The 25891-nt window shown below is 42.7% G+C and overlaps 1 protein-coding gene across 7 annotated transcripts in view; it reads right to left on the bottom strand.

Annotated features, from left to right (window-relative positions):
- Positions 1-25667, bottom strand: part of L3MBTL3 (L3MBTL histone methyl-lysine binding protein 3) — an 87261-nt gene extending 61594 nt beyond the window's left edge. For 2 of the 7 annotated variants that reach the window (XM_059700298.1, XM_059700303.1), the window contains exons 1-2: positions 25521-25667; positions 21980-22053 (exon numbers count right to left, since the gene is read on the bottom strand). The gene's annotated coding sequence lies outside the window, so the exon portion shown is untranslated. Of the gene's footprint in view, positions 1-21979; positions 22054-23555; positions 23830-24464; positions 24667-25440 lie in introns of those variants that run through there. The other 5 variants (XM_059700302.1, XM_059700304.1, XM_059700299.1 and 2 more) reach the window with 4 other exon arrangements.
- Positions 25668-25891: the final 224 nt, after the last annotated feature.

Raw genomic sequence — 25891 nt, 5'->3', positions numbered from 1 at the left:
GAGGATATATGGTAACCAAGTCACTATGTATTTGGGAAAATAAACAAGGATTGACCCTGCCTGTACCATGAGACCCATGCAAACTATATCTCAGGATAACAAATAGTTGGGTGAGAGGAAATTTTCCTTTAGAAAGAATTCCTGCTAATAAACAAAGTTATAGCAGAAATAAAGTTCTGACATTCCTTTGTTTATCATTAGGAGAACGGAAACATAACCATTTGCAACACGTAATAAATTAATGGCTCTAAGAAACAACCATATATGAAGGAGTATTGCCAGGAAAAAAACAAAATCGAACCTAATCTGATCAAGTTTATTTACAGAAAATACCAGGAACAAAGGAACACGCTAAATCACACCACAAAAATATCAGAAGCAAAATTTGGACTGTCAGAAACTCTTTAGTAACATTTCTCAAAGCACAGGCCACAGACCCTGGGGGGCCCTGAGACCCTTTCCAAAGGTCCAAGAAGTCAAAACTGTTTTCATAAAAATACTAAGACGTTATTGCCCCCCTCACTCTGTTGACATTTGCACTCATGGAACAAAAGCATGAGTGGGCAAAGCTGCTGCCACTGTTTTCTTCACCATCCTGCATTCACAGTAAACAAAGGTCAGTTTTGCTAAAGACCATCCTTGATGAAATACTTGTCTTGACGCCTGAATATACATCTTTTAATGTTCTGTGTGGTGATAAAGTAAGTACCATAAAGTGGGTGGGCGTGCCAAAGTACTGTGGTTGCCTCAAGGAAAAGGAGCTGGTGAACTGTTGGAGATACAAGCTGAATAAGCTGTTTTGTTTTTCATGGAAAGGGAGCCATTTTTTTATTTATTTCCAAAACTATGTTTATTCAGGTTTGAGTATTTGGCAAATGTTTTGTCAAAAATAAATGAAGTGAGCCTGTCACATCAAGAAAAATGCTGACAGCATTTGTAGCTAATGATACAATTTGAGCATTCAAGGGAAAATGAGAATTTTTGAAAAACTGGTATCCACCACCAAGAGCTTGAAACTTCCCAACAGCTAAAGACTTCTCTAAGGAGATGGGTGGTGATACTCATGAATACGATTTTAAAATATTTCACAATAAAATATTGCCAACATTTGGAAGTTCTGCACAACATGGCGAAGCAGTTATTTTCCAAATAACCAGTGCTTAATGTTACACAATTATGCATGGGTAAAGAATCCATTCAAAGTGCACGGTAGACCAATAGATTCCAAAGTTACAAAGTATTAAAAGCTGATCCACAGAGCTTCAAACTGCACATTACAGCAGACATTTAAGAAACTACCACTTGTTGCCCTGGCAGGGTGGCCTGAATGGTTGGAGCGCCATCCCGTGCACCAAAAGGCTGGAGGTTGTGGGTCTGAACCCCGGTCGGGGCACATATAGGAGAGGTAACTGATCAATGTTTCTCTCCCAATCCCTCTCTCTTTTTCTCCCGGCCCCCTCCCTTGCTCTCCTGAAACATATCCTAGAGTGAGGATTAAAAAAAGAAAAGGAGCTACCACTTGTCATGTTTTGGTGTAGTGTCAAAGAAGAATATCCACCACTCAATGAAAATACTTCAAATACACCTCCCTTTTCCAACCCCATAAATTTCAACCAAAACAATACTGCAATAGACTGAATGCAGAAGCAAATGTCAGAACCCACCTATCTTCCATCAAGCCAGACATTAAAGAGACTTACAGAAATGTAAAACAGCAGTACTTATTTAGTATGCTTTTAGTTTTGAAACTATGTTTGTTTCGTTAAAACTGTGCTTACATACACTAATGTAATGGGTTCACTATTGTTATTTTTAAATAAGTAAAATTTAAATTATGTATTTTAGTTTGTAATACAGTAAATATTGGTAACTGTAACCTACACAAACAATGGCACTTTGAGATTTTCAATTATTCTACCATATAGGATAAAAACTTGTTTTATTCCACAAACAAACTGGCAAGAAGTGAACAAAATATTTGAAAGAGGAAATCTGAAATTTAGATGAAAAGAAATTTAGGAGACATATTAGCAACAATATCATAAATCATAGATATTGTTTGAGCCCTGATGTCAACTATTTTTCAAAAAATAAGATTATAAGGGGAGGAGGAAACATGAATGCCAGGTGGCTATTTGATGACATTAGACAAATGCTATTGCTTTTTCAGAGGAATAATGACAGTGTTTATTTTTTTTAGGTATTGCACACTATTTTATTGATTTCAGGGAGGAAGGTAGAGGGAGAGACAGAAACATCAATGATGAGGTAGAATCATTGACTGGCCGCCGCCTGCACACAGCCCCCCACCATGGGGGATCAAGCCCACAACCCGAGCATGTGCCCGGATCGAACCGTGACCTCCTGGTTCATAGGTCAATGCTCAACCACTGAGGCACACTGGCCGGGTGACAGTGTATATTTTTTAAAGGGGAGTTCTTTGTTGTATTTCAGAGACACAAAGTGAAATTGACAGATAAAATTATGTAATTTGAGGAATTTGCTGTAAATTAATCAATGACATAATGAAACGAGATTGGCAACATATTGGTAATGGTCACTATGTGTGAAGGATCTATGATGGTTTATTATACATCTTAGTTTTATGTATGCTTGAATTTTTTTATAATAAAAATACTTCTATGTGCAGCCTACTTGAATATATAATATACATTCATTTTTAAATAGTCAATGGAAAAAAACTTGTCTGTTTGAATTATAGCTATCTTCTGTTGGAATATACTAGTTTCAATAATTTTTTTCTTTTTTTCTGTTAAATTAGAATATGTCAAATATTATACATATATTATTAAGTCTATTTCTGATCATTTCAAAATCTATACAGTCTAAATTTGCAGAAGCATCAGATTTTACTATCATTCCAACTTAATCCTCAAAACAGGAACTAGGATAAAAAGGCCCAAGAAATAACTGAATTGACCTAAGAAATAGCAAAAATATTGCCCTAACCGGTGTGGCTCTATGGTTAGAGTAACAACCTGCGCATAGAAGGATTGTGGGTTTGACTCTTGATAAAGGGCCTATATTTGGGTTTCAGGTTCAAACACCAGCCCCTGTTGGAGTGTGTGCAGAAGGAAACAAATCTATGTGTCTCTCTCACATCGATATTTCTCTCCCCCAATCTCCCCCCACACACATCCCTTGCACTCTCTCTTTAAAAAAAAAATGGGAAAAATATCCTCAGGTGAGGATTAACAAAAATAAAAATAAATAGCAAAAAAAATAAGTGAATTAACCTGCACTTAAATTCTCTATGACTCCTACCTCATTAAACAGATAAAGATCAGGAACAAAACTGACTTCCCTGTTAAGTGAAGAAGAATGGCAACTTCTTCCTGACAGACAGTAGAGTGACAGAATAATTTCCCCCTGGTGGCTAAACTGGGTAAAACTTGAGTGATTCTTTAAAAAAAGTTTTACTGTTCTTTCTCTATAATTTTAACAGCATCAAATCACCAGATAGCCCATGCCAGACATGATACATATACTTTCGAATTTATTAATTAAACCTCTGACATTCTTTCAGAAAAAGATTCAAAGCAACAGGCAATTTACATCCGTTAATTCATTTATTTCCCACAAAAAGTTAGGTTGTATTATCCGTCTAGTCTACATTGAAGAAAGTGAGCCTCAGAAAGGTTCACTAACTCAGCCAAAACCATAGTTGGTGGTACAGCCAGGACTTGAACCCAGGTCAGCCTGATTCCACCCCAGATTATTTTTCTCCAGCATTATCTGACCTTTGAAGAATCCTGTCCCCTCTGAGAATATGGTGAAACCTACTTTCCCCTATGTTACTTCTTAGAACATGGCAAATCCAGAGCCAGTCTGCTAGCACCCAAGTTCTTGAATTATGTGTATCAGTGCAACACATACCCTTTTAAAAAAATATATGCTATTGACAAAATAGCATTAACACACATATAAAACACAAGTATATTTCTCATCTTTTCTAACTTTAAAACCTATGTATATAAAACTCACAACAGCAAAATCCTATGTCTAGGAAGAGGAACAAAAAGTAGAAGAAATCTAAAAGCTTATACTGTACAAAACCTGCATTACATGTTTTAGGAAATATTTAGAATAAGTTTTTGTTCTATAAACACTGGTAATGTTACACAGTGTGCTCTGCCCATAAGGCACATATCTAGAATTTATAAAAAACTGTTTCCATCCATTGTTTTTTTCTAAGGTTTGTGGACATTTTGTGCAAAGTACTGTAGCATGAAAATATTTAGTATGTTGTCTTTCCCATGGTCTGATTTTGAAGCCACTGGCTACTTTCACTATCACAATTAGTATGAATAGCTAGGATAGATGAGGTGTTTTTCCACAATCTCTTAGTCACGCAGAATAGCCAACAACCAATATTATTTTAACAGGAGCTACTTCTATGCCACCCTAAGTCTTTTTCCCTAGTTTTCATCCTCCACAAGTGTGTGTATACAAACATACAAAGTCCTTTCACTCCAACCAACCATGTTCCTAAGAGGTAAGCAGGTTTTTTTTTTTTTTTTTTTTAGTATTTAGAAATGCTGCTTTATGTTTTAATTATCACCTGGCACTATCCCATAAATAACCTGTATTCCACGGGCCAGAAAAAGCAGGTAGCAGTTACTCACAATACAAGTCACAATCAGTGTTTCTCATTCTGCAGAAATCCCATCCCAAATCTCTTTCTAATGGTGCTGGGACTTCCTAAGAAAGTGCCTTAAAAGTGTACCATGACAGGTCCTCTGTGCTATCAGACAACACCTACTAGTTGCCTCCTAATCTCTTCTAAATTCAAATGGTCTCCAGATGCCCAGCAAATGCACCAACGCAGCTTTTGATTCCCACCAACATACATGTGATGGCTGACAGGGGCTAAAATCAAGGGGACTGACATCCAGTGTGCTTCTACCGGCGTCCATTGTGGATGCCTCACTAAGGAGATGGCTTTATTGAAGGCGGGGGTCATTACTACTGGCACTTGCGCAAATGTATTACATGCCCAAAGCCCCCTTTTTGTGAAACAGTTCACTTTAGCTTTTACTAATTTTTATTACAATTTTCTTGCCTTGAGCCTGCAACAGAAAGGCCTGGAGGACAGACTAAATGACAATACAACACTATTCTCAGAATTACCTCCTGCATCTGTCTCCTGTACCACCCACTGTCTCCAAACCAAAGCTGTGCAACTTGACTCCCTCTTGGAATACTGTATTTAACAGATGAACTAACTTCCTCAATTGCTCAAATAAATCTCTGGAAGTTCCAACCCACCATATACCACTAGTAATCAAGAAACATTAGATGGTGATGAAATTAGTTAATATCTTACATTCAAAAATCCTGTGTTATGAGAAGATGGGGAAGCAGGCCCTCTCATACATTGATGGCAGCATTATAAATTGAAACAACCTCTATGGAGACCAACTTTCAAGAACATATTCGACAGCGCAGCAATCCTAGTCCTAGAAATGTATTCTACAGATACTTGCACATATTTATAAAAGGAAAATGTAAAAGGTTACTCACTGAATATAGCAAAAAAGAAAAAAAATGTTCATTAATAAAAGCCAACTGTGGTACATCCATACAATCTATAATAATAAAAGCATAGTATGCTAATTAGACTGGACAGCCGAACGACCTTCCGGATAACCTTCCGGACGAAGCTGGGGCTGTGAGGGCTGAGGCAAGCTGCCGCTGGCTGTGAGGACTGAGCCCCTTGCATGAGTTTCGTGCATTGGGCCTCTGGTGGTATAGAATGCCATTGTAAAAAAAAAAAAAAAAGAAGAAGAAGAAGAAGCTCTTTATATTAAGATAATAGAAAGATCTCCAAGACAGAATAGAAACAGAGGCATGGATACGTGGAACAGACTGACTGCTGTCAGAGGGAGGGCTTTGGGAGACTGGATGAAAGAAAGTAAAGGGATTAAGGATATATATATCACATAGACACAGAGAAGAGAGAAAAGGGGGTGGGGAGTAGGTGCAGGTGGGCAAAGGGAGGGGAAATGGGGATGGAAAGAGGCGTTGCTTGGGGTGTTGGGGTGATGGGCGCACGATGCTGTGTGCAGATGATGTTTTGCTGAGTTGTACACTTGAAACCTGTATGGTTTTGCAAACCAATGTCACCCCAATAAATTCAATAAAGAAAGAGCTCCCAGATGTCTTTAATACTACTAATTTTGTGCAAGATACAGGAACAACATGCTACCATGTATATAAAACCAAGGCGTTATATATAAATATATGTACTGGTTATATGTGCATAGACGATCTCTGCAAGGATTGTCGGAAACCAGTAACACGAGCTGCTTCCAGGAAGGAACAATGGTTTGCTGAAAGACAGTCATGGGGAGGAACCTTCTCCCTGTATATGCTTTTGTATCTGTTGAATGTTAAACAAAATTTTTTTTAAATTAAAAAACAAGTTTTAAAATCTTGCTTCATATTTATATAAAACAGTTTATGTTATAAAAGGCATGTCTTCCCACGTTTGTTATTGAAGCCAACAACTGAAGCTACAGCTTAGAAGTCAGTAAGAGAAATCAACTTCCCCAAAGCTCCTGGGTAATTTGGTGGTAAGTATTCAACTGTACATGCAAATGCATCAGCTCCACAGATCAGTAAGAAAAGGAAGGGCAGAGTTCAGTTCTCCACAGTTTAGGTATGGGAAAAAAAATATATATACAGCAGATCCTTGGCATTTGCCCACCATTTATAGTTTCTACCACTCCTGAGGGACATGTGAAGTTCCAGGGACATTGAGTCATTTGTCGTTTTGTAGAGACATGATTCTGCATCACACACAGCTCAGAGGCAAGAGCAAGTGGCCTGGGCCGGCCAAGGTCCAGGTTCGCCCTCAGTCGGAGTGCTTAGTCTCCGTGCTATGGCCACTGCCAATAAAGTGATAAAAACTGTTTTTCTTGTTAAGAAATGAAACAAACAAAATTAACTGCTAGTTGATTCTAGCATTGATGACAGAATAAGGGGAATATGGAAATGTTTTTGAAAGTGATAGGTCCTGGCCACAAAATTGAAGTTTCAGATAAATTAAAGACTGAAATGTCAAATGCAATGATGACTCAGACACATGTGTGTGAACAAAACTACCAAATGCTCCAAAAGGAAATAAGTAGAAAGGATGTGTGAACTTGTTTCAATAAGTGCTCCAGACAGTACTAAAATTGCTCATTGAGTGAGATAAGTAGTCAAGGTCTAGAGAGATCATTTACATTTTCAGTTATACTTCAGTCATCTGAAGGAAGGAATTTTGTGCTACAATGAGTGTTTTCAAGTTGAGAATTGGTGATGGTCTTGCGATATGTCCCTCACAACTGTCAAGAGCCTACTGTGTTATTCTGACCAGAGATAAACAGAGTTTGTGTGTCCTTCATAATCTTCCCCTCATACAATCCCTTCACTCACATCCATCATGAGTGGATAAAACGGGGCTCAGTGAGGGCACGGACTGCCCCCGTGCTGAGCTCCAACGGTACATTCAAGACCAACAGCCTGCCTGGAGCTGAGCTGAAGAGGAGATGACAGTCCCCTGGAAGATAAGCAACCCCAACTAGGATGCTCGAACCTAATGTGAAAGATGGGCCTTGCCTACAAATCAAAAGCCTGGATCTGCAGAGAAGGTGAGAACTAAAGATTACTAAGAAAGGGTACTAACTGCTCAAACCATTGTTTCCAGATATTATATTTCATACAGCTAGTTAACATTCACTAAGACCAGTTAAATAGTTTTTATTTTACAATTGCTTTTTGAGAGTTGCATTTTATAGTATTATAGTTAACAGGTGCATCTGAAAAAAATAAGGTACAGAGATGTGGCCACAAGTGGTTGAAAAATGGGTACAGCCATCACCTTAAAAGCAGCACCTGAGAATCAGATTAAAATTCTGTCATTCAGACAACAGGATGACATACCTGGGTCTGGTGTCAATGGACTAAACCTACCAGGTTTTGGTTAAGAGGGCAATGTACATTTTGTTAAGAGTGAGTCGGGAATGCCAACCCTAAGATCATTATCATGAAGCAGACAACAATGACAACGATGCAGAAGGGTATACTGCAGCAACAAGAAAAGTCACCTCCACTGTGGGGAGGCCGCCCTGTGGCTCTGACGCCCACTCTCATACCCTCAACTGGCTTTTGGTTTACCTTGTGGAATTCACCCATTGCTAATCAAATGCTGTATCTGGCACATTGTGATATACTCTAAAGTCCGAAGTCATTCATCAGCAATCTCACCTAAAAAGCCTGCACCCTTATATTAATATGGTTTTTATTGACTTTAGAGAGAGAGGAAGGGAGAGAGAGTAGAAACATCAATGAGATTGAAACATCAATCGGCTGCCTCCTGCACGCCCCCCACTGGGGGCCAAGCCCGCAACCCTGGCATTTGCCCTAATGGGGAGTAACACAGTGACCTCCTGGTTCGTAAGTCGACACTCAACCTCTGAGCCACATAGGCTGGGCAAAAGCCTGCACCCTTATTAATGTGACATATAAACTGCCTCCACTCCTTGTCATCCTTCACAGGAGCAAATCAAATACTTCATGGGTCATCCTCAAACCTGCCACACGCTCACAAGTTCCTCCCTCCATCCCACACCCTTTCCCGAGACACGTCCTTCCTTTGCGCCTGCTCATTTTGCTTTGCAAAGTTTGACAGTGATCTACTCTGTGACTTCAGACCAATTAATCTCTTGAAGTTTCAATCTGTAAAGTGTGGAGAATAACAAAACTTTTCTTCATTGGGCAATGATGAGGATTCAATTAGATGAGATAAGCCGGTGCCTATTACATACAAAGCGGTCAATAAAATGTTAACTTTTTATTATAATTACCTGGTTTAACAATTATTCAAGTTCATGAGAACTGCTCCGTGACCTTAAAAGGTTAGACAGCAGCTTCTCCCCCCATTTCACTTCATTTTATTTCAATAGCATCTCTTGTAGTAGGCTCCCCGTGTTCAAATCTACATCACAATATCATCATCACTTCATAAAAGTGGGTATTCTGCTAATCGCCCCTCGTATTTATTTACATGGCTCCAGACAAGACTGCTAGCTTTCCTACCAGAACAAGACGTCTGAAGTAATGCAGCAGGATCTGCCTGTGGGGAGAGGGCTGGACCCCACGCCAGTCCGGCCACACACTGTAGGCGAGGGCATTTAATGAAGGTGAGAGAAAAGGCTAGGGCAGCGTATCACAAAGTCTGCTCCTCAAAAGTTACCTTTTAGGGGACCTTTTATTCAATGCCATGATGAAAAGCTTTAAGGTAAAAGGGATCTGAAACCCCCTCGGGGTCTCTGGGAGAAGCACAGCTCGCATCGGCAGCCGTGCAGCCAGCTGCGCAGTGCTGCCGCCTGAGCCAGTTTCCCACAGTCGCTTAGCCTTGTGACAACCATCGCAGGACATTGAGTTCCATGAACCTCGCTTTTGGAAAGTGCTGAGCTATGGAGAAAACATTCAGAAAATAACATAAAAGTAGGTAGTGTTTTACAGGAGATTATTCACCTTCAGGTCAGGTTCAACTCCAGGGATGCTCCCCTCTGGCCGAGCTCCCAGCCCGCATCCAAGTGTGGAGATCTGCAGTGTGTAATACTGGGGAATAACCTCAGGGCCTGTAGTTCTTTAAGTCCAAGGCAGAGAAATATGTGATCCTGGGAAATACATGGCCCACGGTCTGTCTATGACTATTTAATTTAACTCTATTTAATTTGCTCTCCGATGGCCTCCTTTGCATGACACCAGAGAGGTACCAGCCGGTAAAGGAAGAAGTCACATACCCACAGGTAAGACCACGAAGGGATAGCCAGACAAAGGCCATAAGCCTAACACACATTAAAGGGGCACAGACATCCTGGAGCAGAAAGGTTTCTTCCAAACTTTGTCATTAAAGGATCTCACCAATACCAGCTTATTTGACCCTCACAACTACCGCGTAAGACTGACAATTTACTAGGTGCATCACCCTAACCTCTCTTGAGACTTAGCTCCTTCATCTGAAAAACGGAATAGGAATCTACTTCATAGAGATTTAATTTTTAAAAAATTATCCACGTTAGAGTGCTCTGCACATAGTGGACACTCGGTCCACGATAGCTACAGTTATTCTGAAGCAGAGAAATAAGCTGCTCTCCAGTGTCCACATTCCCTCCAAGCCCTGGTTTACCAGATATCGGAAGCAGCCAGAGCAGAGGAATGATGAATGTGCCAAGGCCAATACCTCTGCACCACAAGCCCATTTGATTTCTCAGGAGTCCAGAGACGAAGGCAGGGAAAAGCAAGGGGGTTAAGGGAAGGATGGTAAGACTCTGTGATTTCACAGGCATGTAAAATTTCAAAATGTATTTGGAAAACTGATGTAAAGTCAATAACTACTCATTCCTGCCAAGCTCTTAGAAAGAACATTTTAACAACCAAACAAACGAAGGAAGACATAATATCTGAATAACAACCCAACACTAGACCACTGATAACCTTACTGTGACATTTTTGCTGAGCAGGCATAAAAGCTTCCTCACGTTATCAACTTTGGTTCCAGAACCTGCTTTTAAAAAAGCTGGTGCAGAGGCCAATAGAAAGCACAGTGGGAGATTACAGCAAGAGGTCAGTAGGAAAAAAGAGATGAAAGGTATGGATCCTCCCCAAAGGGAACTAGAATGACTCCAGTAAGAGTCTTTCTCTGTATGAGTACTCGAATGCATGTACATGAATTGCCAGAAAAGAAGAGCTGCAAAGAGAGATTCTATACCCCATTATAATATGTATTACACCGTATCATGATCATCTGAGAGGCTTTGGAGGAAAGAGACCTCATTTCTTTATCCTTCCTGAATATCTAAAGCATCAAAAAATGTTTCAAATGAATAAATAAAAGAGAAGGGGGGGAATGGAAGGCTAGTTCCCTACAAACGGGGACTGAGAGAGGGGGAATCAGGAAAAAATCTTCATTTGTCCATCTATCACTTATTCTTCGGTGAAAATTCTATCCACCAACTAAGCTGCTAAGTATTTATTTACCTCTTTGGCAGAAGCATAACATTACCGCTCCAAAAACACTCCTTATTTAAGTGTTCCAAAAACACTACTTACTGAAGTGTCAGTGGAGAACACATCAAAAGAAGGTAAATTCAAATCTCTTAAACAGGCGTATTCAATAGGATGAGAGAAAAATCTAAACTCACACTTGAAGCATCTCTCAACAAACACACATTGCTACAAAGAAAAACTTTCCTTTCAAATCCAGCATGACAGACACCAGCTCTGCTATTCTACTCACCCTGACGGATAAGAACCCTGAATCGCAGACATACTGGAATTGAGATCTGTGTGGAGAGATGTGAAATTCTGCCCTGAGGGCCCAACTTCATAGATTTTATAGGTAGGCAAATTCTAGATCATTTAGATATGAGGACTGAAATCTTAGTACCATCAAGAGCCAAGAACAAGCCCTTGAGAATCCGAGTCTTCTGTCTACCTCTATCCTTAAATAGTAGACACCCCCAAGTGGCAAATAATCTATGCTTCCTTTAAATATGGAGTCAGTTATTATGATGGCTCCTTCTTATTGATATTTTCTCAAAAACCCTTCTTTGCCATATCTAGTGATTATATTTTAATGAGAACAACCCTATTTATAACTCTACGTATCTGATTTGTTACCTTTTCTGCCATGGAGATTATAGGCAAAGGGTTAGTCACTGAAGACAATCTTTACAAAATCTCAACTTCATGCCCTTCCGTTTGTTTACTGTACGAAGGATGAATTATTTGAGATTCTGTGGCCTAACCTACATACTTCCTCTAAAGGAGGAACAGAAAATGAAAAATGCCTTTCAAGAAAAAAAAAGTACAGTACATAGAAAATGAAATCACAAACTGACATTAAACAGACCAATGGCATATTTAATACACTCTCATCCAATGCTTTTATTTGAAGTTCATTTTCAATGTACAACTATAAAGATTCCTCAATTTGAAACAGAAATAGTCTGAAACGTACTATCATATCATCAACATACTACTCTAGCAGGATAATAATAGAAATTTTACACCATTAGAGGGATTTCAAAGGGCATTAAAAGAGCAAGAACCTGTCTGACACAGATATTTCAATGCTTATGCAAAATATGCCTGAACTGAAATTTAAAACACACACCTAAAAGTAGAATCTTATTCTTTTTGCCTATTTTACTTCATAAATTTTAAATGCTAAGAGTAGTGATATTTTTTCTTATTCAGCTTCATACTTTCATTGAACATAGAGCTAAAATTAAAAGATTTACACTTGATTTCTCTTTTGCAAGTAATGAAGTAGATGTGACCAGATTTTTATTTTTCTCATAGAAGTCATGTCTTCAGGCTAATCTTGATAACCACTTGTAGCTAAACTCCTTAGCAACAGATTGAACAGCTTGGCCTCAAATCCACTAAATAAGACCACAAACCCATAGGGTGAATTATTCAGATCATTTAACAACCAGACCAGAGTGTCCACTTAGGAATTTCAATTCACAGTTCAGGGTTCAATCTGTTTAACAGATGGGGGGGGGGGGAAATTCAGCTGATTTTGGTGCCTGAACAATCCTAGTCAAAATGATCTAGTAACTGACCTAGTTTAATTTCATAAAATTACACACAACATAAAGCTCTGGTCTAATCTTAAAAGGGCCTGGAACATAACAAATGCTCAAAAAAAAACCCACCTTATTAGATAAAAGAGCTTCAATTAAGGAGAAATAGTCTACTCTGTAATCAACGCATGCAATGGCATCCTAAGTCAGACTAAAGCTCTATGGTACAACAGATTTGTGTAACTCCCATCGCAACACAGAACCACCCAATGGATCAAGAGACTCTTCACTTCATTTGTAAACATGGACATACTCTTCTGGTTAATGAGTTTAACATCAGTAATGATAGCACTGCTGATGAATATATTCTTTTATATATATATATATATATATATATATATATATATATATATATGTGTGTGTGTGTGTGTGTGTGTGTACACATATATATATGTATATATACATAGTTTTTAAGTATACACATTATGGGCTTTTTATTTTTTTAAATATATTTTTATTGATTTCAGAAAGGAAGGGAAAGGGAGAGATAGAAACATCAGTGATGAGACAGAATCATTGACTGGCTGACTCCTGCACACCCCTTACTAGGGGGATTGTGCCCACAACCCAGGCATGTGTCCTTGACCTGAATCAAACCCAGGACCTTTTAGTTTGCAGGCTGGTGCTCTAACCACTGAGCAAAACTGGCTAGGGCCTGATGAATATATTCTTAGTCACAGTCCTGGCTTTCATTTCTAAATTTTGATTCTAGTACTGTACATTCCGCCTCCCCCACCCCCCACTTCCCTGCCTCCAGCTTCTCCGCCTTATCTCTATTCCTCATTTTCATTTTCTTCTTTCCTTTCATAATCCTGGCTTCTGAGTAAATGCTGTTATCTTTAGAATTCAGTTTGGTAAACTGAGGCCCATTCTTTTCATTTATTGATTGATTTACATTTTTTGATAACTAACCCTATTGCCTTATCAGGTCTCTTACAAAAAAACAAATGAAAACTTTTTAAAAAGCAAACCCAGGAATTCCCAGACCTAATCTGAATAATGTTTTGTTAATAGTTTGTGATCATTTCAAGGCCATGAGGTAGACCAAGGTGTTCTTTTCAGTATGACTCAATAATTGGTCTTTTCCCAATTGTTGGTTTACATTTTTTTTTTTTAAAAAAAGGAAAGTGAAGAGAGCGATTTCTTCCCATTATATTTTTCTTATACCTGTTCTCTATTGTTCGTCTTAGTAAATCAACATATAAGAGACATTCATTAATCTGATAATGAGTTTTCTTAGAAATACTCTAGGAATTACCATTTTGAAAATCAGAAACCTAAACACATAACAAAACAATCAGTTCTTTTGGGTCCCAGCAACAGCCAGATATTGAACTAAATACACTCTAAAGCAGTGGTTCTCAACCTTCCTAATGCCGCGACCCTTTAATACAGTTCCTCATGTTGTGGTGACCCCAATTTCATTGTTACAAATTGAACATAATTAAAGCATAGTGATTAATCACAAAAACAATATGTAATTATATACTCCCTCTGTCCCATAATAATAGTAGCAAGTGAAAATTTAAACGGGAATTTTTGGCGAATGCAGCTTAAGTTATGTTGTAGCGCAAAATTGCGAAGCCTTCAATCAAAATCAATGTTTCATGACATCTGTCATTTGTTTTGACACATCTTTCAATTTTTAGGTTAATCTAATTATTACGAATTATAACTATTTTTCTAATTTCATCCGCTGATCAAAATCAATTGTTTTATTTCAGTTGAATATCAACCCATTGTAAAAGTAAGATGAAAAAAAGAGTGTTCAAGCAAAGATCGAGTTGCGATTGTCCAGTTCTTGATGCATCAAAAGAAAAAGGAAAAGTTGCAGAAAGGTGCAATTACGTTAGCTGCAAAACAATTTAAGCGCAACAGAATGACCATATCAAGAATTTGGAAACGTGCTTCCGAAAATAACTATCAAGGAGAATCTTATGCTAATGTTGATTCTTTGAAAAAACAAAACTGTGGACGTAAATGCAAAGATTATGGAGAAAAACTTGAAAAACTTAGACATATTCCTCTTAGCAGAAGAGGCACAATATTAGCCTTTGATAATATTTCTCCAGAAATACTGGATAATACGTTTCTGTCACTTCAACAAGTTATGCTGGAAGCAATGGAGAACGATGGCTCCAATAATTTTAAGCTCACGCGTACAGGGAGAGCAAAGCTTCGCAGCCAAGGGGTCCTCCCTACAAGTTTAAAATGCAGTAACGAAATTATAGGAAAATCCAGAAACTATCTGAACACTCAAAATAAAAATTAGGAGTACTATTTTTAATTTATTGTTTAATTTAATCTAGTTTTTTGATAATAAATGTTGCGTTCTATATTTATTTTCTTTTGCTACTATTATTATGGGACAAATTACATTCATCAACTGCTACTATTATTATGGGAGAGGGAGTATGTGTTTTCCGATGGTCTCAGGCGACCCCTGTGAAAGGGTCGTTCGACCCCCAAAGGGGTCGCGACCCACAGGTTGAGAACCGCTGTCTAAAGAACGAATAGAGCGAAGTCCTTCCAAGGTGCATCTGGAATGTGCTAGAAGAATACTTTCCGAGCCATGCCATCTTTGGGTATCCTCTTGCTGATCCAACTCTTTTTTTTTTTTTTTTGTATTGAATTTATTGGGGTAACATTGGTTAATAAAATTATATAGGTTTCAGGTGTACAATTCTGTAATACATCATCTGTATATTGTATTGTCAAGTCTCCGTCCACCACCATTTAGCCCTCTTTTACCCTCCTCCACCGCTCCCCACCCCTTTTCCCCCTGATAATCACCACACTAATATCTGTGTCTAGGGGGTTTTTTGTTTTGTTCTGTGTTTGCTTAAATCTTTGGGAAGAAAGAAGATGCTCTTTAGAGTGGGTCAGGAACTTTGGACAAGAGGGTGCTGGGCAGTTGTGACAAAGAAAAGAAGAGGCAGGAGAAAGAGAAGCAACTCCAAAGGAGGAGTAACAACAAAAACCAACTTTGCCTGTGCTTTACACATTAGCTCAGGTATCATCCAAAATGAAACCAACAGCCAAGTCAAAGTACCTGAAAGTCTGAGATATTATATCCAAGTCTCAAAAACCAGGGCATTTGGATGTTTACTGCTCCTTCAGCCAATGGACTGTTAAGAAAAATCAGTAAAGTGATGCGGTGTACAAAGTGGTGAGAGCGAATAGCTAGTCTGGCAATCATGTCACTCATCCATGCAAAACCACTGTGACCTGCCTGTATAATCCAATTATTTTCTTCCCTTAACCCCATTCAATGAATAAACTACCTTATGAGAGGATAGAAATCATAAGCCAGTATCATTTTCCTTGGTCCCACCCCTTTCAAACTGCATGATATGAACTCAGACAAGTTACTAAGTATCTCTGAAGACCAGTTTGCTCAAAAAGGGAAAGAATAATGCCAAACGCTCAAGGTTAGTGGAGGTATTTGAGATAATACTCAGTGCCTGGAACAGTACCTGGGCATGCAGAAGGCACTCAGTATCTGTTAGGTAAATAAATATAAAGTACCTAGCTTTGTATGTGATAATAAGAAGGCATTCAATATACAATTACACCAAATATACCAGCATTTCAGTGTTTTGCAGAGGGCACCCCACCTCCCAAGTCCCCACTTTAGAAACATTTAACTTCACATCCAGCTACACTGCTATAGCACCTACTGCACTTATCTCCACCACTGGCCAGCACTGAGCCACGGCTTTGTTTTATTAATGAACACTCCATGTGCTTGGTTATCTCCTGGACTAGATTATGAATACATTGAAGCAAAGAACATTTATTCAACCCTGTCCTAAGTGTTGGTTACTTGAAGCACTCCCCAACAAAGACTTACACAAAATAGATGCTCAATAAATATTTTTGGCTAACACAAAACACTGACTTACAAAAAGAGTAATCAGAGAGAAGGCATCGTACTATTACATATAATGCACATGTAATCCTTCCCTTCACTATCCAAGTCATTAATTCTAAGTCCACTTCTGAGGAAGAAACTGAGGCTCATTAGACCATCCAACTTTACTCAAGTTCCTCTCAAAAGCCCTTGTTCTTTCCGCCAAACCACTCTGTTTCCTCTTAAAGGGCTTTCCCAATCCAATTTCATAAATCAAACTCAGTTATATTTCAAGGGTACCCTTTCCTGGTGTTTTGCTTTCATCAACTTGCTGCATACCTGATGCTGCACTGAATACAAACTAATTCATAATCTCACATCAGTGAAATGATTTAACTTAGTAAAGAGGTAACTTGAGATTATTCCCATTGGATAATGAAGCCTTTATAAAATACATCTTCAGGATGCTCTGAACTTCAAGATATCATATGTAAAAAAATACACATATCTATCCTATCTAATAATAGGCAAACATGGTAATTAACCAAATCTCCGCTACGCTTCCTATTGGCTAATCAGCAGGATATGCAAATTAACTGCCAACCAAGATGGCGGCCGGCAGCCATGCAGCTGAAGCAAACATGAGGCTTGGTTGCCCTAGCAATGGAGGAAGCCAAGGTTCCCTGCCTGCTGTGGCCCAGCTCTGAGCTCCAGATGCAACAATGTTGCAATTATAGAAGCTAAACAAAACCCAGATACCTGCTTTCAGCCAGCCTGCCTCGGAGCTGAAGCCGCAACAAAGTTTCAATTACAGAAGGTAAATAAATCCCAGAATAAAAAAAAAAAAGAAAAAAGGAGAGACTGGGAGCTTCAGCTCCAGGCTTGGCCTGCCTGAAAACAGCCCTCAGCCCCTCATCCAGGCTGTCCAGGCACCACAGTGGGGACCCCCACCATGAAGGGGGTGCAGGCAGCCTGAAAACAGCCATCAGCCCTTCATCCAGGCTGGCCAGGCACCCCGTGGGGACTCCCACCCTAAACGGGGTGCGGGCAGCCTGAAAACAGCCCTCAGCCCCTCACCCAGGCTGACCAGGCACCCAAGCGGGACCCCCACCCTGATCCAGGACACCCTTCAGGGAAAACCAGCCGGCCCCAACCCATGCACCAGGCCTCTATCCTATATAGTGCAAGGGTAATATGCAAACTGACTCTAACAGCAGAAAGACTGGGAATGACTGGTCACTATGACACACACTGTCCACCAGGGGGCAGACGCTCAATGCAGGAGCTGCCCTCTGGTGGTCAGTGAGCTCCCACATGGAGGAGCTCTGCTCAGCCACAAGCCAGGCTGACGGCTGCCAGTACAGCGGTGGTGGTGGGAGCCTCTCCTGCCTCCTCAGCAGTGCTAAGGATGTCCGACTGCAGCTTAGGTCTGCTCCCCGCTGGCAAGTGGACATCCCCCGAGGGCTGCCGGGCTGCCAGAGGAGTGTCTGATTGCCAGCTTAGGCCCAATCCCAAGGGGAGCAGGCCTCAGCCAGCAGATGGTCATCCCCCGAGGGGTCCCAGACTGTGAAAGGGCACAGGTCAGGCTGAGGGGGACCCCCCCCCCGAGTGCACAAATTTTTGTGCACCGGGCCTCTAGTCTATATATAAAAGCCTAAGTGACTGAAAGACCGTTCAACCATTCAACCATTAGCTATGACGTGCACTAACCACCTGGGGGCAGATGCTCAACAAACAGGCACAGAAACATGGAACACACTGATGAATCTCAGAGAGAAGAGGGGAAGAGATTAACCAAAGATCTTATATGCATACTAGAGGCCCTGTGCACGGATTCGTGCACCAGTGGGGTCCCTCAGCCTGGCCTGAGATCAGCTTAAACAGGCCTGGTACACGAATTTGTGCACCAGTGCACCAGTGGTGTCCTCAGCCTGGCTTGCAGTGATCAGGCCAAATCCTCCAGGCCTCTGACATCCCCCAAAGGGTGCTGGATTGCGAGAGGGCACGGGCCAGGCTGAGGGGCTCTACCGGGGCACAAATCTGCACACTGTGCCTCTAGTGAATATATAGATCTCTTTTACACAGTGTCTTCCAGACAAATAGTTTACTTTAAATACACTGTCCCCCCAAACCGTTGATAGTAGCAAGCAGGGGAAGTTGTAGAGCAGATCTTCACCGGGGTCACCTTTGGTGAACATACTGGGCAAAGGAGAAAACAATCAGTCCAAATCTATCACCCTCGCTAGATTTACAATTCAGGCAGTCCTTGACAGCCAGTAAAGAGATTCTTATTCATTTCTGAAGACTCGGCATGAAAGCAGAAATGTAACATATTGTGCTACGTGTATATAATTATATGTCAAGGTTCTGCATTAGTTAACTGGGGAAATCCATGTTTCCTAGCTCTCTGGCTCCCAGGAGTGTGATAGCCCTTATTCTTTTCTACTGGCACAAAGTGCAGCTGTTAGACTCACATTAGCAGAGCTCAGAGTTGTGTCTACTCCTCGGGTAAGGGTCTAGGGAATTCCTCAAGGGCAAACACCTCGTCTTTTAGTGTTTGGCACTGTAAGAACTCAGTAAAAACTGGTTAACTAGTGGAAACACTGCCAGGGCGTCACTCAGGTTTCCCATCCTTGGGACCCCAAGGGTAGTCCTGCCCCACACCACATAAAGTAACTTCTCTTGTAAATTTTCTATCCTAAGTATATTTACTATAAATAGCCTTGGCTGAAATATTTGTTTCTTAGAAATAACCTACCAAACAAACCAGTAGAGATTATTGAAGAAACAGCCATCTATTTATTACTCAAGGACTAATTAAATAGGACATGTCTTTCTTCTTTTCTGCACTATTGGTTTTTTTGGATTCCTGGAACATTGATTAGATAATCTGTAAGAAAAGAGGGATGAACTAAAACTTGTCAGGGTTTGTCCAGTTCAGTATCATCAAGCGGAAAATAATGATAGTATCTGTGACATTTTTTTCTGTCTAGAAGATAGTTGGTAATAACTAGAAAAAAGTAGCAACGGGGTCTAGAAAACATAGGGAATGGGGGAGCCTACATGGACTCCCTAAATCCATATTTATAGGACCCATTTCCTGGCCCCTATAGTCTATATACCTACTATCCTGGTTACCTATTTTCTCATCCTCATTTCCCAACAGACTCAAGCAACTAAAAATATTAATTACAGGATACGAATTCCCCTCACACCAACCCTTCTACTTTCATCACCCTACCATTCCCACAATTAGGCATCATTTTCAATTTGAAGTATTCATTTCATGTACTCCTTCCTATTAAATGACTAGTTTGGGATAAATAAATTTCACTTGGTGTTCAGCACCATGTTAAAGCATGGTCCCTTCTCTCACAGCGCCAATACTGTAAAAGACAAACTACTCTTTTCCTGAAGAAAAGAAATATCCTCTGCAAGTACCGTGACAAGTCCATATAATATACACACCAGAAACCAATCTAATAATTTTAGCCAGGAATTAAATCACTCTGTCCTGCCCTAACCAACTACCTTCTGCCCTTCACACAGCATGGCTAAGGTAAAATGACTGCCAAACATCTGAATCAATTCTTCACAGTTCTCCAAACTTTGTTTCATCTGATCCTTTCAACAGAGGAAGGCAAGCTCTTTTGCTCCGAGTTTCCAGATGGGGGAAGGTGGGCTGAAAGAAGTAAAGGGCCTTACACAGGTATTTAGTGATTCCACTGTCTTCTGACTCCCGTTCTAACACTCTATCTGCAGCCCCAATGAGTTCCCAAATGGAGGGAAATAATCAGCCTTCCCCTCAGCACGTCTAAACACAATACTCCCCGTCCAAGGAGACCCATTTACTCTGCCTCAACTCTACTTGTCCGCATGGTGTTCTTATAGTTGATCTTGACACATCGTCTCTGCTGCATGATGCAACATGGACCACATCTATTTGTTTTGCTATAACACTATTCAAGATGATTCGCAAGCAGAAAATGACAATAAAATCCTGTTCACAATAATTTTTACGATGGTAATTATTCAGTTTTGACATACAGACCAGCAGTTGCCAACCAGTGGTCCATGGATCACTGGTGGATCACTGGTGGTCCGTAAGGTCCGAAAGGTTGGGGACCGCTGATATAGACCACATCCATCCCAGCTATAAGGTGGCCCATGAGGATTAACAGTCCTGCTCATAAAAGGCGAGGCTAATTTTTTATTTTGTTTTTGTCAAACAACATCATAAACTCTTTTAATACTTAAGAGAAGGGCCCAGCCGGTGTGGCTCAGTAGTTGAGCGTGGACGTATGAACCAGGTCTCAGTTCACAATTCCAGGTCAGGGCACATGCTAGGATTGTGGGGAGTGCAGGAGGCAGCTGGTCAATGTTTCTCTCCAACCAATGTTTTTCTCTCTCCCTCTCCCTCTCTGAAATCAATAAAAATATATTAAAAAAAAAAAAAAAGAATCTGTTAAGAGCCCTGGCCAATTGGTTGGAGTATCATCCCATATACCAAAAGGTTGTGAGTTCAATTTCCAGTCAGGGCACATACCTAGGTTATGAGTTTGATCCCCGGTCAGGGTGTGTGCAGAAGGCAATCAATTGATGTTTCTCTCTCTCTTCCTCTCTCTAAAATCAATAAACATATCTACATATCCTTACATGAGTATTACAAAAAAAAAAAAAAGGAATCTGGTAAGAACTCATAGATAAAGAACAGAGTGACAGCTGTCAAGGAGAAGGGGGGTTGCTGGGCTGGGTGGAAAAGGTGAAAGGATTCAGCTGCAAAACACCCCACAAAAAACACGCACACACAAACACAAACTCATAAACACAGACAACAGTATAGTGATTACTGGAAAGAAAGGGGCATGGCGGAGGTAGAAGGGGACATAGGGGCCATAAATGGTGATGGAAGGAGACTTGCCTTGGGATGATGAATATACACTATACTATACAGATGATGTATTATAGAATTGTACACCTGATAGCTGTATAATTTTATTAACCAACTAGAGGCCCAGTGCATGAAATTCGTGCACAGGTAGAGTCCCTAGCAGCTGCTGGCTGCCGGCTAAGGCCTTCCTTCGTTCCACGCCACCCTCTGGTGGTCAGCGCATGTCATAGCGTGTGATCGAACTCCTGGTGGGTCGAACTCCCAAGGGGACACTTTGCATATTAGCCTTTTATATGTATATAGATGTCACCCCAATAAATTCAATGAAAAAGAACCTGGTAAGAAAGCCAGTCCAAAGATTATTCAAGACAATCTCATAGCTTTGCTCAATGTTTTATTCCAGCTTCAATCACAGTGCCAAGACTTTCATGCATTCAAAGCAGCCCCCATAAAATGATGGTTTTTCTGCCAACCTTGTCCCCACATGCTCCTTCTTCCTGATTTCCAAATGCAGTCTTTAACATTTGTAAATATATTAAGCAATTAGTTTCAACAAGCAAATCTTACCTTGTGGTGGCGAAGAAATAATTATCTGGTGGTCTTTACAATTGCTGTCCACCCGCAAGACTTCTCTGGAAAGTCTAGCATTGGTTCAAAGAGAAGAAAAGTAAAAAAAATCAAAGCACTGTCATAAAAAAGAAGCCTTGAAATCCACCATCCACAATTTAAAAGTTTAAAGTTTGAATCGCTGACTTACTGCATAATTTCACACAATACCACTCAGTATGTTAACATAAACTAGTCCTGGATGAGGTGAGACGGATTTTATCATTCAGATCATTCCCTTATCCCAAATTCCCCCATTAGGTCCCTCCCATTGTATGACAAAAGGGTGAAGGTTAAAGGGATTATTTGACTCAACTTTATTTCTCTCATTGCTTTTATCTTTAAAATTAAAGTTGCTTTACTGAACATACTACATTGGCAAAAGAATAGATATTGTGTAAGTAGATTTGCCCATATATTTAAGTGTTTAAATAACATTATGCAAAGCATCCAGAAATGTCTTATCCAGTGAAACAAAATTATACTCTTGATACTACTTATTTTACGACTACATAAAACTGTATGGTTAGGATACTGAATACCAGCCTTCAATTATATTTATAAGAGACTAAAAATGATCAGCGCATATAAAAGGCAAATTTAAACCAAGGGTCTTTATTCACTGTTTCAAACTTTAAAACAGAGATTGGTATTTTTATTAACATTCAAGATGAAACTATCCGCCGTGTCTCCTGATTAAAAGTTGGTCAAATGTGTAGACAACGATAGATATGAGAACAAATTATTTCTAATCCAGGGAGTAATGAAGCTCAAACCCCAGAATAAAAGCAAAGTGTATTTCCCATACAAATAACGAGGGATGAAGTTACAGGGTGGAACTCATTTGCTCTCGGATTTACTGAACTCTCTATTTCTGATCAGCATCCTTTCACTCAACATCTGGCTGCTCGCTCAGGTCCTCTAATTACTTCCACGTCTGAAGGGACTACGTAGCTACAAGTAAAGGCCAAACTTTGCTCTCGGCCTTCGGAACTTAAAGATGCGCTTAACCACTAGAGGTCTCCCCTTGGCCAGTTTTGCTCGTTCGCTATTTTGCTGCACTTGAAACTTTCCGGAGAAATGCTCTCTATGCGAGTCAGTGTTTTTCTAAAAACTTGCGCAAAAATCCACGCGATCGAGCTAGCCAGTACGGAGACTCTCGGGCTCCCCAAACCAATAACGTATTACAAACAATGCTCTAAAAACCGAAATTCAAATTCGACGCACTCGCCCCGGCGGCTCCCCCCACCCCCCCATTCTTATTTCTCATGTTTCCCTTAACTTAAAACTCAGAACAATTAAAAAATCTATTTTTGTTTCTGTGCACTTTGATCTCTAATGCATTTTTCTGGCGGTAGGCGCGAGGTGGTTAAGGAGCCGGCCGAGGGATGCAGGGAGGGGGAAGGGCCGAGCTCACAGCGCCCGAGGAAGTTGCATAAGGAAAGAGACTCCGTTTTTTGGGTCCCCTCAAAAAATCGGCGGGGAGGGGGAGGAAAAGGAAGCGGTGGGGAGGGAGGGGAACCGAAGCGACGCTTACCTCCGTCCCCCCGTGGAAGGGTGGGGTGGGAGCCGGGGTCTGCGCGACCCCGGAGGGCGGCTCGTCACCCCCACCTTCCTCCGAGCGCAGACGCACGAACGGGTCCCCCCACCCTGCGCGGGCGAGGCGGGGAGGAAACCGCCCGCTTTTAAACTTTCTCTCACGGTCGCGCAAAGGGCGTGCTGCGACCAGAAAGGGTGGAGGCGGGGGCAGATGATCAGGCCCCTTTTCCCTTAAGGTAATTAAAGTTTTTGCCACCAGCACCAAAGTTGCGCCCTGCCCCCGCCCGTGCCCCCGTCCCCTGCCACCCCGCCTCTCGGACTCGCAAGTTTGCCTCCCTCGCCCCCCTCGCCCGCTCGCCGGGCGCGCGGCGGATGCCCCGGCTCCTGCGCTTCCCGATCCCCACCCCCGCCGGCCTCTACTTCCCCCCGCCCGGCCGCCGCGGCGCGAGGACGGCCCGCCGGGCCCAGGACGCGAGTGTGCAAAACCCATTATTCCGGAAAGGCACACGCACGCGGCGCAGGGCGGGCGGCGGCCCCGCCTCGGACCCCGTTTTGCCTCCCCAGGATAAGGACGACGTAAACAAGTTGCAGGAAAAGCAGCCCAGCGCCGGCCCCCATACCGCCCGCCGCCGCCGCCGCTACCGCCGCCGCCGCCGCCGCCCGACACACGCCCGCGCCCGCACCCGGCCCGGCGCTGCAGCGGCGCGGGGCGATCGCCGCGACGGCGCGGGCTCCCGGCCCGGCCCGCGGCCCGCACCCTCCCCCGCGCGGACGGCCGCGCCGGGCCCGCGCCGCCTCGCTTCCCGAAGCACTTTCCTGCCTCGGGCAGAAATAAACCGGAGGGTTTATTTTTGTGCAACTTTCCCAAAATGGCGGAAATTGGAGCTGATCTATATGAAATTCTCACACAGTCGGTCGGGAAGGGGGAGGCGGCGAGGAGAAAAGGCAAACTCTCGGCCGCCGAGCCCCGCCGCGGGTCCGCGAGTGTGTGCGTGCGTGTGAGTGTGCGTGTGCGCGGTGGGAGTCGGGGAGGCCTCCGCGCCGCGCACACACACGGCACCCGCCGGGCGGGCGCGCCGGCACATTCAACCAGTCCGTTCCCCGCAGCCCGGGCGGCAGAAAGTGGCGCGGCCTCTTTTCCCACTGCCTCGGTCTCCCGTACTTGTACTTCTCGCGCTCGCTCGCTCGCTCGCCCGCCGGTGCGCGCCCGGCACAAAGGCCACACGGGCGGAGGGGGCCGCAGGGGCGGCGCGCGGGGATCGCGCCTCCCGCCGCACCGATCCGCGGCCCCGGCCGCCCCCGCGCCCCCCGCCGGCGCCCCCCGCCTCCCTCGGCGGCCGCGCTCGCTGCCCGGGCTGCGGCTCCGCGGCGCCCACTCGGGCACGCACCCCGGCGGAGCCCCGGCGCCGCCGCGCTCCCCCACCCCGCGCCGGGTGTCATGAAAGCGACCCAAGTGACAAGCTCGGGGGGCGCAGGGGAGGGGGCCCACACGCATCCCGCCGCCTGCGCGCCGGCGAGAGCCCGACGCGGCCGCCTCGCCCCGGCTCCCTTCCGCACGGCCCCACACACCCTTCCCCGTGTGCGCGCAAAGAAAAAAATACAAGTCTCTCCTCCCCCCATTTTTTCCTTTCTCTTTTCTCTCTCTTTTGTTCCTCTTTCACACTCGCACTCACTACTTCGGAGTGAGATGCCCAGAGACTCCCCTGCCAGCCGTTCCCGCGTCACTCGCCCACTTTTTTCCCCAGGATTAAGTTTTCGCCTCTTTCCCAGAGGCGCAGAGAAGTGGGGGAGAAACCCCTTCTGTCCTTTCCCCTCCCCGGTCTGTTTCACAAGACGAGGGTGCGCTTCCTTCTCTCTGTAGGTCTCTGAACTTTCATCCTCACCCAGAAAAATAAATGCATGTCTTTCGCACAGGCAAATCTTCAGATTAATAAGAGATTAGATCCGATCCGCCGCTTCTTACCCCCAAAATTTCTCTTTTTTTTTTCTCCGTCTCACGAGTAGTCCTGACAAATGGTCCAGGGCTGCGGGCGCAGTGCGCATGTGCGCGTGGAGTCAGGCTGGGGAGAGGGGAAACTGCGCTGGTGCCGGTGCCGCCGCCGCCGCGCTGCCGGGGAGGCTCGCGCTGGCTTCGCTGTGGCTGCTGCTGCGCCTTCGCCGCTGGAAAGCAGCAATCAAGCCGCTTGGCGAGGGCAGCCGCCCGCAGATACTGTTTCAGGTGCATCTTTTCCATAGCCCCGTCCCCGGCTCCGAGCTGGTTCCAGAGCAGTCAAAACAAATATGAAAGGCGGCTAAGATGATAGATTTCTTTGTCTATTTTGCACTTTACTTTTT

This window comes from Myotis daubentonii, chromosome 6, assembly GCF_963259705.1.
Source record: "Myotis daubentonii chromosome 6, mMyoDau2.1, whole genome shotgun sequence".
Classification (NCBI taxonomy): Eukaryota; Metazoa; Chordata; class Mammalia; order Chiroptera; family Vespertilionidae; genus Myotis; species Myotis daubentonii.
The sequence above is the reverse complement of the archived record's forward strand: the minus strand, read 5'-3'. Positions and strand labels throughout refer to the sequence as shown.